This window comes from Boleophthalmus pectinirostris, unplaced genomic scaffold, assembly GCF_026225935.1.
Source record: "Boleophthalmus pectinirostris isolate CB_2022bp ecotype Guang Dong unplaced genomic scaffold, ASM2622593v1 HiC_scaffold_17, whole genome shotgun sequence".
Classification (NCBI taxonomy): domain Eukaryota; kingdom Metazoa; phylum Chordata; class Actinopteri; order Gobiiformes; family Gobiidae; genus Boleophthalmus; species Boleophthalmus pectinirostris.
The window spans coordinates 30220184-30232996 of record NW_026571115.1 but is presented as its reverse complement, the minus strand read 5'-3'; the positions used below and the strand labels follow the sequence as shown (position 1 = coordinate 30232996).

Here is a 12813-nt window from a genome sequence, read left to right as displayed (position 1 = left end):
ACGATCGTGAGTCATATACTTTTAAACAACATTTGATTTTGACAGTTTAAAGGCACTGTACTGGATTTGTACCATCTTAAAAATGTAAATAAATAAATAAATAAATAAAAGAAGAAGTAGCTGATTTTAAACAGTGTCTGGTCCAAAGTTATCCCTCATTTCACTTAGATACATGACACAGCTTTGGGCCGCTCCTCATTTTAGTTCTGCAGCAAGTAACTGGAACCATCTTCAAGAGACTTTTAAACTTTTGCACGTTTGCATGAGAACGCTTGCGGGTAAAAAACACAAAATATTTTATCGGAAGTGCCTTTTGTTTAGATGGTGACAGCGTTTTATGGGGTTTTAAAATGCAAAAATCTGAAACCACCCTCCAGAGTGGAAAAGTTGAACACGCTCCGCTGTAGCGTTTTCGTCTACACTGCCCAAGACGCAAAACTCTGGTCAGATCTGCTCATGTATGTGTTTACTTCACATACATCACCACCTAGTTGTCTGGCATGCACACCCAATCGAACTCCACACACTTTTGCGTCACCTTTTGGACGCAGATTTCCTCCTGAAAATGCTTGTCTAAACCCGGAATAAAAAGTGAAGATACAACGCCACTTTTGCGTCTTCTGTTCAGACCGTCATCATATAAACGTAGCCTTGGTTCGTTTTTGCCTCTGTTGACTTTTAAAAACTCCATCCAGAGTATTTTACAGGATCATTGCACATGCTTTTTAAACAGACTGGTGCCACCTAGTTCCTCCGCTCAATTTAATTTTTCTCCAGCAGCTAGGTCAGGAATCAGAATACACTAGACGGTTTGCAAGAACCCTGGAAGTGCAAGTCCGGGCACCAGCCATTCAGTGAAGAGCCATATAATCTGCGTTGGCAACGATTCCCGAGGTCGATGATTATAAGCCGGAACAAAGAGAATGTTTGGTGAATGTCATGGGGAAAGACGTTACTGCCCTTCTTCCTACAGGATTTGGGAAAAGCTTAATATACCAGTTAGTCCCGTTAGTGATGCATTACGTATGTCACAACCAAATAGCAGCGATTGGTTAAATAAAAAAAAGTACCTGCCTACCGTCGAGGGAACGAATCCTAATGCTGTGAAGTCAGAAGGTTTCCACGAAGTGTAATTGGCTGATGAGTCAGGCTACATGCTTTTAACACTTTTATATCGTTAATCTGCCAATGTTTTACTGTCTTATGTCTGTATTCACTGTTTCATGTTATGGTTGATGTGTGAGTGTGCTCTGTTAGTGCTCCTGTTTTATATTGCCTCTTGGCCAGGTCAACATTGCAGTGCAAATTCTCAGCTTACTTACCTGGTGAAATATTTAATAAATAAAAATAACTTATGCGTTACAAATGTCACCATTTTCACAACGCTTAGAGGTCAGAGCAAAATTTGGCGTCATAATAAACTAACATAACATTATATAATAGCAGGCAAACTGAAAACTACAATGAAACTGTCTAATTAAGCTTCATTTCGAGGAGCACGGTTCACTTGGGGCATTCTCACCCGGGGAGCATTTCCATGGCAGTGGGCTCAGGGTGTCACACAGGTCTATAAAACACAACCTAGAGCAGGGGTCTCCAACCTGTAGCTCGGGAGCTACCAGTAGCTCTCCACTCCCTTCCAAGTAGCTCGCCAAAGAATTTCTGAATCATACATATTGCACTAAATAGCCCAAATTCGATTGATTAAATGCCTATTTTCTTTGTAAATGTATCAATTTGCCTCATTTTGTGCACTGATAACTGGACAATGGGTTAAGTTTTATAGACATCTAAATGTACCTCATCTTTGTCTTACCATGGCTCTTATATTAACAAAATTTCTGGCAACTGCTAAAATTAGTAGCTCTCTGGCAGTTTCATTTTACAAAAAGTAGCTCACAGGAATTAAAAGGTTGGAGACCCCTGACCTAGAGTATGATTAGGACCTACACCACCACGAGCCGCTGGACAGATGTCAAAATCTCTGTGCTAAAGGAGCGTCAACACTGATCCATGTTCAGATATAACACAAAACAAAAATGCACATGAACCAGGTGCACATCTGATCCTCACGTGGACTGACACGAGGTTAAATTTCAATTCAGTTTTCTTCATATCCTGCACGTTATATCAAAGGCAGCTGCAGCGCACAAACTCTTGGTGTTGATAAATGACTTCACTCTTTTACTGCGCGGTTACGTGGACGCAGACTCGTTTGGATACATCTTTACACACACGAGCTCTGCACTAGATATATTTACTACACCACATTTACTTGGGAATTACACTTTTACTGGGACGGAGGAGGAGGAGGAGGATTTTGGCGGAGTTCGGTTCCTGTTTTCTGTTTGGCTTGAGCTTTACGAGTACAATACAAACTGTGACTGAATGTGGATTTATTTTGACTCTGAGACGTTATAAAGGCCCCGCGCTGGAGACTTGATGTGAACGGGTGTTTATAAGATTCACGCTGCACGCCATTTCTTCAGCTCTTTTGTTTTACCAGTAAGTACACACTGTGCTTTGTTACGAGGCTCGCACTATTTACGACATTATAAACTACACCTTTCCGATAAAGCATTGAGACTTTAGAGCACCCCCTGCTGTCAGCAAAAGGAATTCACATTTAGAAAGTAAACAAATGAAGTCCTGCGCCAACGTGAATGCAATTTGACTACAGAATAAATCCAGTGATGGTTTATAGCAGGGGTCTCCAACCTTTTTCCTCCGGTGAGCTACCTTTACAAAAGCAAAAATGCCAGAGAGCTACTAGTTTTAGAGCCACAGAGCCACAGCAAGCCTTAGATAAAGTACAGTTAGATTAGAGTGACCAGACATCCCTGTTTACCTGGAACAGTCCCAGTTTCGAGCCCTGTGTCCCCTGTCCCAGCAGATTTATCCAAAACCAGTGATTTGTCCCAGTTTTAATCAAGAAATCTGATCCCTGTCAACAGTAAAGAGAGGCATAAATTGACATTTGTTTAGGTAAAATACAGAAAAGCTGCTTTAAAATGACAACACACAATGAAATTATGTTTAGTCATGAATGGGCCGAAAATTTTCCTTAAAGGCCCCATCTCATGCAAAATCAACTTCTCAGAGCTTTCTACCCTCTAAGAGTGATACGTGGGCCTTGTATATGTCGCCAAAGTGTTTTTTAGATTGATTTGACGTTTTTTTTTAACAAATTGCAGCGTATTTCTGCCACCCTCTCACGTGACAACGAACAAAAGCTGCTACAACGATGACGAGGCAGATACACCTATGACGCGTTTGACGTAGCAGAAAGCACTTCACACCCGCCCTCGTCCCCCGCTCCAACGCCTCCACCCCGCATCGGCTGACAATTCCCACATGAACACCAAAAAAAAGTGACAACATAAGCTCATTGTTCTACACTGCAGTGAACACGATATAATAAGCTTATCTACTAGTGTTTATTAAAATTTTACCAATCAGTAATGTTCAGCTGATATGGACGCGGTGCTTGAGCTTCGTGCACCTCAAAGTCCTTGTCCGATTCCGGGTCCGACACATGCGGCTGAACGTGCTGTATTGTATCACCATGATGAATAAAAGTTTATTCCTGTCTCCCCCTCCCTCCCTGAGATGGCGGAGGAAGGGCGGCTCACTCAGAGCCTACGTCACGTTTGGAGGGCGGAGCCTGTGCTTTCTCAGGACGGGCGGGGGGATGAGCAATAGTCGGTCTTTCACAGTTCCTGCTCTGTGACGCCTCCAAGAAATCAGTAAAATTTCATAACTATTGTGTAATGGATGTTCCAAAACCCAAAATGTGCTTGAATATGTGCAGAAGATACAATGTGAAAAGTGTTATTTTGCATGAGACTGGCCCTTTAATTCTGCACTCGTTTCACAATTTTATGATTACGAGCCACCTCAAACCAGGGGTGTCCAGTTTAGAAAATCTGGTCCCCCTATGTTAGATGCCAATAAAACATAAACCTTTATCTTATCCATTTATTAGTGCACAAAGTTAGGCATCAAAATGATACATGTACAATGGTAATAGGCATTTAATTAATCAATTTTGACTTATTCAGCACAATTCAGAAATCCCTTGGCGAGCTACTTGGAAGGGGGTAGAGAGAGATCGGCTTATAGGCTTAAAAACTGCATAGGAGAAACCTGAATTTTTACCTATGATGCAACAAACCAGGCAAATGTGAATGGAGCATTTTTGAGTGCTCACAGAAGTCAACTTTGGATTAATAGTCATGAAACAATCGTGAGTGAAACTAAATAATGAGAGGAATGAAGCAAAATGACAAAGGGACAACAGTATACCATGTTAAAAAGGTCAAAAAGACAATTTGCATAACCGTTTTTTCCCAAGCTTACATAATTGTCGAGTCTCTCTCAGTAGTCCTCATCAAAACAGTTCTGTAAAGCCATAGCTCCAATTGGATGACTCAACTTAAGACAGAAATAGAATAGCTTTTTAATTATTTATGGGAAATGGAAGTTGGAATCTGTCAAGGCGGTCGCAGCGACGTGGCCGTGGTCATTAAATTTAAATAAATAAAAAGTTTAAAAGAATGTTCCATCTCTACTTTCGATTCCCATTATTTTATCCGCTCAGAGATGAGATGAAGCTTGCGCTGTAACATGTCGTTTTGTTAGAAGAATATTGATGGATAACATAATTGTTTTCTTCATTTTGTTTTGAAATTACAGTCGTGGTGGTTTAAAATATTATTGAACTACTTTAATCTACAATATCAAAACAAATAATTACAAGTTTTGGTTTGTAGAGTCAAATAACCATCCTAAAATTTCATATACACAGGTATTTTTTAGACAAAGGGCCCACGTTTATACAAAAATTTAACTTTGCCGCTATGTCATAAACGTTTCTAGGTGGTGTGATGCTAAATGTAAGAACTGTTCTGTTTAAAGCTCTGTTAGACTTTAATCTGAGTTTTATTTTAACACAATCTGACCGTAAAGAATGGATTTATAGCTCTAACTAAAAAAGGCGAGATGATTTGTGAGGTTAAACAACACCTCTTAAACTGTTTTTCAGGTCACTCTCACCTTTTTATAATTCGTACTGATCACAGGCTCCTGAAAATGTGTTGTTTAAATCTATTTTGTATGTTTTCGGGCATTTTTTAGACAATACGGCTACGTTCAGACTGCAGGGCTTAACGCTCAATTTGGATTTTTTTGTGAAATCTGATTTTTTTGCGAGGTTGTTTACATTTCCAATTAAATGCGACTTGTATGTGATCTCCAGTGTGAACTTTAAACATCCCAAAAGTGTCCCGCATGCACATTGGAGGACATTACGACACACACAGCGAGCATGTTCAGTGTTTATGGAAGTCGCCTAAACATGGACGCAGCATTGAGCACCTGGTGATTTTAAAGTTGCTGTTGTACCGGAGCCAGAACATGTACAGCTTATTTGTTTTAAGGAGGAGATTGAGAAGGAGAAGGACGAGGTTTTTGGCCATGGTGTTTTGTGGGGCAGTGGCAGCGATGTCTGTAGAAAGAAATGTGTGGGTGCAGAGTCGCAGCCAAGAGTGGTGGGATTGTTATGTGCTTCTCTGCTTCACTGACACGGAGGCTACATTTACACATAGCCGGATATGTTGAGAAACGCATATTTCCATCTATATGTTTTCCAAAATAGCATCGTGCGCACAGCATTGTTTTCAAAACAGGTTTCGTTTACATCAGCCCGCATAAATAAACCACTGAGCGCCATCAGAACTACACCGAGCCTCTGGGCGGCACCTGGATTAGATTCAAACCTGTAGCATTTATTTCATTACAGTTGTAAGTTTTACTCACAGTTACCTTGAAAAACGTGCATTTGTGAGTGGGCTCGCCTCTCCACAGATCTGTTAAAGAAGTGGCAAAATTGCTGACCTCCAAGCTCATTGGTCTCTGGTCATGGATATGAAACATCAGCTGTGTGTGCAAATGCAAACACATGAAAACTGTTTGCATCAGAAGAAATGCGACTGCTGCTCTGATGCTCCATCATCATCATCAGAGCAAAAGGTAAATATTGGTCACACTTTTTGCACATCAGCTCCTAAAACTCTGTTTATCTCACTTTACACGCAAACGCAAAACTGTAGTTTTCCAGAATCTCCACTCTAGCAGGAGTTTTTAGAAAGATTCATTTTCAGAGGCAAATTTGCCATTTGCCTGTAAAAGATGTGTACAAACGAAGGGAAATGTCTCCGTTTTTAAAAAATACACACGGATACAATTTTCGTAAGACGAGAAGAACGTTTGTGTACATTTGTGACGTGTAGGCGGGATGAATGCGACCTGGCCGTTCAGACTGAAGTCACATGTCAAAAGATCGGATATGTATCGGTTTTAGGAGCACATATTCAAGTGGCCTCGGTCACATTTGAAAAAATTGTATCTGTGGCTTTCAGACGGTCTTAAAAGATCAGATACAGGTCACATTGGCAAGAAAAAAAAAGATATGGATATGGCTCACTTAAATAGTTTTTTGCTTATATGTGCGTTGTGTCACCATGGTAACTGCTGAACATTTTACTATAGAGATACATGTAGAACGCCTTCAGAATGATGTCACTGCGAAGTATCAATACAATTTAAAAAAAATTGCATGAAATAGGGCCTTTAAAATGAGATACTGAAAAAAAGCTAACATTTTTCTTCTCTGAAATATGAATCATCATCAAGTTGCTTCCTAATGTTTCGTGAAATTAATACGAACATAAATAATAATAACAACCACTCCAATTCGAGTCAATTCATTAAAAAATAAAAACAAAACAATACAAGAAAAGAAAATTCAATTACAGTCGATCCCGATATGGGCTAAAACAGTCAAACAGCTTTCGACTTCATTTGGGTAGCGCTGGCGTTGTGCAGCTCTCATTTAAAGTCAATAAAAGGCCTATAGTGATAAATGTTATGGAGCGTAATGTGATATGTCCCATGTGATTGTGCCGCGTCTCCATCAGCCTGCTCTTATTAAATCCCCCGCGTCGGCTTCAGACACACTCGCCATCGGACTGTTTGATCAGCTCTCCTCCCGTAATCACATTTCAGCTCTGTCACCTTGTGTGGGAGGAGGACGCGCTTTTCATATACAGTCTGCGAGAAAAGGCCACTGACGGGAAGTGACGGGAAAAAAATATATATATATACTTACATTTGAGTAGTTTGAAAGAGGCATAAGAAGTTTTCTGATGTGTGTTATAACCTTATTTCCTCATCACAAACAGAACTGGAGTTGTGTTTTATTTCGTTTACACATTTAACACATAAAGCCTTCATATCTAGGCTGAGCTCTTCTCTCAAACACTGTGTTCCAACTTGTGATGTCATGTGGTAATACAGGAAGTACTCCGATGTGTTTTTAAACTCCATACACCTTCACTAGAATCATTTGGATGTTTTTACCCCTGGAATTGCCGATCTCAACTGATTTAAAGGTAAAAGGAGCTGTTAACGTGAAAATCAGAGTTACCCAAACATGTTTATTGTAGTTTTCACATGTGATCTATATATGTATGTAACTGCTTCTTCTGTTTTGTTGACTTGTATGTGAAGCACTTTGGTCTGCTGAAGTTGTTTTAAATGTGATATATAAATAAACTTGAATTGAATTGAATGTGTGAATGAAACAAAACACAACTCCAGGTCTGTTTCTGAAAAGGAACAACATTGTAATATGGCTTAAAGCTCATTAAACTATTTTGTGTAATATAGGACCTTTTAAAATTGTATGTATTAGTGTTGGGTATTGGTAGCCAGGCTAGGCGCCACCTAGTGTCTATGTTTAATTTCATTTCTCTCCAGCGACTAGGTCAGGAATCAGAATACACTAGACGCACGGGCCAATCAGTGAAGAGCTGTGAAGCCGTGACGTCAAACTCAAGCACCTGTTTGGGTCCCTTTTATGGAACAGCACAACAGTAAAAAAAAGAAGTCGACATTCTGTGTTGGCAACAATTCCCGAGATCGAGGATTTAAAACCGGAACAAAGAGAATGTTTGGTGAATTTTATCAAGGGGAAAGACGTTTTTGCCCTTCTTCCTATGTGATTTGGCGCATTACATACGTCACGACCAAATAGCAGCGATTGGTTAAATAAAAAAGTACCCGCGTACTGTCGAGCGAACAAATCCTAATGCTGCGAGGTCAGACGGTTTCCACGAAGTGAAACCGGCTGATGTATCAGGCGAGGGTATTGGTTAGGATTAGAGAAATTCTTGGTCGACTAAAGACGTGTCCTGCCAGTCGATTAGTCCAGTGGTTCTCAAATTTTTCACATCAAGTACGACCTAAGAAAGTATTTGGCATTCCAAGTAGTGACTGATTCTAAATCAGGTCTAAATGAAGACGTAAGAAGCTTGTGAAACACCATAAGTATGTGGATTAGTTGGCAAAAGCTCTTAAATGAATTAAAGATCTCAATGTATCTGACACAAACTGCACTCAAAAGACTACACCTGCACGGTAAGTCATGCAACAACTACTATTTATGCAGAGAAAAGCACTATGAAACTTTGTATATATATGTATGAAAACAGATTCAAGTTGTTATTTGTGATTTATTGGCAACAACTTTGTGATACAAGTATGCAATTTGAGACTAGGTCAGGAATATATCTCCCATTAGAACTAAATGCATATTACAATAAAAACATAAACTTTTGACTGATCTTTTTAGGCTGTGAAAAGAAAGTTACTTTGGTTTATTTGGCTGATTTTTAGAACTAATCACAGCACCAGTAAAAGTCGCCAAAACAGCTTGGTTTTTCGTAGTTTGGGATGTCAGAAGGCTAACTCATTGAAAATGCATTGGATCCAACTTTCCATTTAGAACACAAGCTCTCTGTTAGCAGGCACTGGAAGGCTCGAATTGGTATATTAAAAGTTGTCCATTTTGTTGACTGCAATCCAGCGGTCTTTAAATCAAACGAGTCAAGAAATGTGCTATTATTTAGTTCAGTAGTGTGTAAGTCCGGTGTATACTTATGGAGAAATAGTGATTCATCCCTCATTTCTGGCCATACAAAATGAAATCTGGATCAAACCGTTCAAAAGATCCGACTCGTTATAGTTTATACTGGTCCAATAATCTGGTAAACAGCTGGTGGTAACTATTGGCATTCAGAGGCAATAACTGGTTCTGGCATTCACAGGCAATACATTCTGAGGATTCGATCTGATTGTGTCATATCAGTGAAGACGTGTGCTCAGATAAGCTCAGAGTTTTTTGGGCGCTACATCAAATATTCAAATCTACCAGAGCACTGTGTTGAATTATCAAACCTCCAGGCTTCAACTCATCACACAGATTTTACGCTACGCAACTCCGACAGACGGAACTTTTTCATCTTTAAAATGTAGGTTTCAGAAAGTGTTTTTAATTTGCAGTTTATGTCCCCAAAGTAGCGCTCGAGAGTTTTTCGTTAGTTTACCGATCACTTGGATAAACACAGGTACCACGGTGGCGTACGCTCCTGCCTCACAACAACAACAAGTCCTGGGTTCTATTCCTTGTCCGTGGAGTTATTATGTTTTGCACGACTGTGGGGGAGCTCGCCAATGTGGTCTCAAGCAGAAGGCAGACTCAGAAAAGCTTCATTCACTAAAAATGTGTTCACAATCACAGTGGTATCCTTGGCAAAAATAATAATACATGTTTACAAAAAATGACTGCGCTCAAATGAGGCAAAAGCAACAGAAATGAACAAAACTAAGGAAAACTCATGTGTTCCCGGCTACACTGATGTGAACTCCTCAAGAGGCAAAGCTGAACTGCAGGAAGGACCTCCCTCCAGGTAAGTACGACCTTCTCTTACAGGTTAGTTGTTCAGGTAACTTCGCTCATGATTTTAAAGTGAATCATTTTAGTTACTAGGGCCTCAGTCCCCTTTAAATCAAAGACAGCTCCCTTTTACATTTGGTCAGTAGAGTTTGGTAATTGGCTCTATTCACACTTAGATCACAAACCAGGAAGACGTTGGGAAAGAGTACTGGTGGAGTTACCGACAACGGGCTCGCCTAACATGGATTTATTAAAACCGATTGTGATAAAACCCGCTGAAGTAAATACGATCAGTGGTCAAATGAAGACTGCGTATGTATGTGTTGTTTGGAATCATCTTGAATTTGTCGCCCTCGTCTTTTCTGATCGCATGTAGTTGTGGGTCAGTGGGGAAATTACGAAAACTGAGGTATTATTGTAATCGGGGCTGTAACGAATTCCAAATCTCTCGGTATGATATAATCACAATATGCATCTCACAGTACGATATTTATTGCGATATTTTGGAGAGGCTGATATAATTGTAGATAGGATGCTTTTTTGCTTTTAAAATATCCTGACAAGATTTTGGTGTGGATTATTTCTTTCATAATCTCAAGAATTCAAGTAAAAAACGTCATAACTTCATGTTGTCTGTGCTGAAATGAATCATGGTATATGTTAGACATGTCAAACTCAGGCCCAAGGGCCAAATTTGGCCAACGATATAATTATATTTGAGATCTTATCAAATATGTATTAGAGCTGCCCGCCGTCTACAGATAGACTATAGAGACATTATTTATTTTAAATTGTGTTATTATTTTATATTATGTTATTGTTCTGGATTCAGTGTTTGAGCAAAACTATTATTAAATTAATAAGAAAAGGTTTAACATTACAAATCTCAAAAGAAGAGAAAACATGCAAATGTTGTTTAAAATTTTTCTGTGAATATTTAGTTTTTAATTTTGGCCCTCTGCAAATTTGAGTTTGACACCCCTGGTATATATAGTTCCTGATGTTTATTAACAACTATAAAACAATGCATTTAAGCAAAGGAACTCGATATATTGTGACGCCCCACGATATTATTGTGAGACTTTTGACGATACAATATCACAATATTTCGTTTATTGTTACATCCATAGTTGTAACTTTTGATTATCCGAACATAACAGAACACTACAATAATATTTAGATGAAGAAAACTGGGCTTGGGAAGTTGTAATCGCATTTTTCCAAACGTCTTCCTGGTTTGTGACGTAAGCGTGAATAGAGCCTATTCCAGGGCTGAAATGATCTAAATGATTCGAGTGAGAGTGTATTTCATTTAAAAACACAGTGGAGCACTTCCTGTATCATCACATGACATCACAAGGCGGAACAGAGTTTGAGAATTAGAATAAATATGCAGGGTTTGCGTGTTAAACATGTGCGAATGAAACAAAACAAAACTCCAGGTCTGTTTGTGATGAGGAAACACTGGAACAGACCAGAAAATAATATAGGCCCTTTGAGAAAACGTCAACAATCAAAACCAAATCTACAATTCTAAATCACATTGAGAGATCACAAACGGTTAAAACCCCGTCACCCAATGACCGAGCAGCCCGCCACCGGAGACACACCCCTCCCCGCGTAACCACGGCAACAGGAGCAGCCAGCCGGACCTCCTTCTGCGAACATGCCCTAAACAGCGTGACGCCGTACCCATCCACCGGCTTCTCCTTCTCCTTCTATCTCTCGTACGACATCCTCAGCCGCATTCGCAGTATCTTCCGTCGTTACCGCGCCGCATTTACACCCTTAAACGGTTTCTGGTGCAACTCTCCTCCTCGTATCAGCTCAGACCAGCGGGGGGCGTGATCTGGGACATTGGCCGGGCTAGTGGAGTGAACGCGCCGTGGGAAATATATAAGGGTTAGACAGAAGGCACGGGGAGAGAGATATAGAGTAGGGGATAGGGTAAAGCACAGGGGTGAGGGGGTAGGGGAGATGTGTGAAGTCAGATGAGAAATTTGAGACAAGCTGAGACTGCAAATATGGCGGCGAGAAAGTTCAGCGCAAAGGTAATTGTTGCACGCGGACAGAAGGGAAGGAGAAGTGGAGCTGGCAAGGTTATGTTGTGTTTGTTGTGTACAGATGATAGAAGGTGACAAGCTTTTCTACGATGGAGGTAAGAAATAAAGTGGCTATGTTTTTAGTTTATTTAAAGTGCACTAGGTATGGCTACGTTCAGACTGCAGCCTGAAGTGACCCAAATCAGATTTTGTTTTGCCCCTATGTGACCTGTATCTGATCTTTTAATGACAGTCTGAACGACACAGATCTGATTTTTTCAAATGCGACCCAGGCCACTTGGATATGTGCTCCTAAAACCGATACAATCCGTGTATCATTCGTTCATTTGTTTTTCAATATAAAATCAAAAATAAGAAAAAGAAAAAAACAACAGTTTTCATCATTATTTGTCTCCAAAACCAAAATGAAAAAAATGTATAACGATTTGTTTTTTCAATTTTTGATTTTGTGTTTTAAGGAAAAATGGGAAAAAAAAACGGATAACGGCCGTTTACGTGGCTTCCGTGACTGCGATGCCGGACTTTTGCTCTGCATACGGACTGATCCAGGTCCGGGACCAGGCCGGGACCAAACTGGGACCAGATCGGGACTGAGAGGGAGACCAGACTGAGACCAGACTAGGACCAGAGCGGGACTGAGACCGGGACTAAGTCCGAGACCAGGCCTTGATCAGACCAGGACCAGACCGGAGGCTCAGAACCCACGGCAGGGCTGGAGCTTGAAGCTGAGGCTCGGACCCCGCGGAGGCTCGGAGTCCACTCTGGTGCCGCTCTGGCCCCGGTCTGGTCCCGGACCTGGATCAGTCCTGGTTCAGTTCGTATGCAGTGCAAAAGTCCGGCATCGCAGTCACGGAAGTCACGTAAACGGGAAACGGCCGTTATCCCTTTTTTTCATTTTTCATTTAAACACAAAATTTTGGGGACTTTTGGCGACTTTTGGCATTTGTTTCATTT

At 40.5% G+C, this 12813-nt stretch overlaps 1 protein-coding gene across 1 annotated transcript in view; it reads right to left on the bottom strand.

Annotated features, from left to right (window-relative positions):
• cacna1ia (calcium voltage-gated channel subunit alpha1 Ia) overlaps positions 1 to 12813 on the bottom strand; it is a 493137-nt gene that overhangs the window by 327611 nt on the left and 152713 nt on the right. The gene's annotated exons all lie outside the window — the stretch shown is intronic.